General features: G+C 24.6%; 1 long non-coding RNA gene across 1 annotated transcript; it reads right to left on the bottom strand.

The window, feature by feature from the left end:
- Positions 1-734: 734 nt before the first annotated feature.
- LOC112589558 (uncharacterized) lies at positions 735-1,809 on the bottom strand. The gene is made up of 3 exons (XR_003113635.1): positions 1,442-1,809; positions 1,092-1,263; positions 735-869 (listed from the first exon to the last, which is right to left on the bottom strand). It is a non-coding gene; the product is annotated as an uncharacterized LOC112589558 (long non-coding RNA).
- Positions 1,810-2,039: the final 230 nt, after the last annotated feature.

The following is a 2,039-nucleotide window of genomic DNA, read 5'->3' as shown; positions in this document are numbered from 1 at the left end:
GTGATGATTTTTTGATACTGCAATGACTTTATAATGACTTTTAACCCATGCATTAAAAAGCAGAAAATCACGGTAATATTAAAATAACGTCAAAATAATGTAACTGAATAAAAAATGAGTTTTTATAATCCCTACTATATATACCCAAGTAGAACAGATAGTCAAAATAATGTCAATCTGACGTCATTTTGACCAAAAATTTTAGTCATTTTTTCGTCACTTTGACGTCATTTTGACACTATCGTGACTTTCATTTCTGCCTGGGTATATTTACTCATTTTAAATTTATTATAATCTGTTTAAAATAGATATTTATGCAGTTTATATCCATAAATATCTAAAAAATATTTTACAGATATTGTGATAATATTCATTGGATATCTCTATAATATCTTTCGGTTATTTATGGGTTATAAATATGCATACATATATATGTATATATGGTAAAACGTATAACAAAACATTAAAAAGACAAAATTGAATGTTATTAATTTAATTTTTATCACAAATAAAATTGCTGTGACATAAAATAAAATTATTTATATTTACAGACAATGTTATTGTATATCACAAAAGTTGCATGTTATATAATTATTGTTAAAATTAAAAGGAACTTTACTTTTTAAGAACAATTCTTTTTCAAAATTCTTTCTTTTTCAAAATATAAATATAAACTTTGAACATGTAGAAAACAAAAGAAAAGAATACATAGAAAACAAAACTACTATAAAAACTATATTTTATAGAGAACAAAACTAAATATTAACTTTTATATTAAAGTTTCCGCTGATTGCTAGTGTACAACTAGCGTGATATTTTTTTTTCTGTTTTAGTTAAGTTGCTTTCTGGGAATGTATTCAAAACAGCACCTATAAAAAAAAGTTCATACGTTGCTTATGTGGGTAATTATGCAATTGTTTGGGATGAATTATGATCAAAATCATTTAATGGTTCCTTACAAAAATATAAGAAAAAATATAGAAAATGACTAAATGATTCTGATCGGAATTCATTCTGAACAGTTCTATATTTGCCCAAAATACAAAAAATATAATTTGTAACTAAATAGACCAAACCGAGGTTAAACTTACAGTTGATTGCCTCATAAATTTTTGTATTTTCCAATTTAAGCTTAACACTTGATCCTGTATAATTCATCATGCGTGCTAACGAATTAGACGTAATTTTGGGTAACAAACGGCCAACAGCTGTTTTCTCATCAGTTTGTTCATCTATTTTCATTAGTTTAACAAAATAATTTACCTAAAAGTAAAAAGAAAATTTAAATTTATATATATAATACTAATTGCATATATATCTGATTATATTTTTCTGATAACATATCTCTTCCTTACATTCAAACAAATGTAAAGAACTTGAAATAATGTTATGCATAGAACAATTTATGATATAATCTGTAATTTGTGGTACAAGTACTTACTGTAGGATAAAAATTATCATCAGATTTAAGATATGCTTCAAATTCTAGAAAAGAATCTTTAATGTTTAAAGGAAGTGCAGGGAAATTCCTCGGTTTAATAGTTTTTTCTTCTTCAGGAGCTAACTTGCGATAGATTATAAAGCATCAAAATAATATGATCGACTTTACCATTTAATTCTTCTTGCCTGTCGAGTAAAGTTTTAAAAACAGCAGCAATATGAGGATCTAAAAATAAGTTACAACATAACATTAAAATCATATAAAAATCAGGAAAACAGAAAAGGAGATTCAGTAAAATACTTTTGTACATATTACATTATTCGTCGATATAGTCAATAAAGGAAAATACAATATATTTCATAAAGATAAGAAAAATATATGAGAAGCAACACAATTTACCTGATAGCATATCGATATTTTTCTTTAATGATGACAAAGAAGCTGAAACATAATTTTATAATAAAATATCACTAAAATAATAATATAGGAATGGAATTAATATAAAATCAATGTTACAATCCAAAAATAAAAAGTAACCTTACATTTAAAAACAAATCAGTCAATTTAATTGAGTAAAAAACGGAACAAGGTGATTCTT

This window comes from Harpegnathos saltator, unplaced genomic scaffold, assembly GCF_003227715.2.
Source record: "Harpegnathos saltator strain DR-91 unplaced genomic scaffold, Hsal_v8.6 scaffold54, whole genome shotgun sequence".
Taxonomy (NCBI): Eukaryota; Metazoa; Arthropoda; class Insecta; order Hymenoptera; family Formicidae; genus Harpegnathos; species Harpegnathos saltator.
This window is presented reverse-complemented; position numbering and strand designations above follow the sequence as displayed.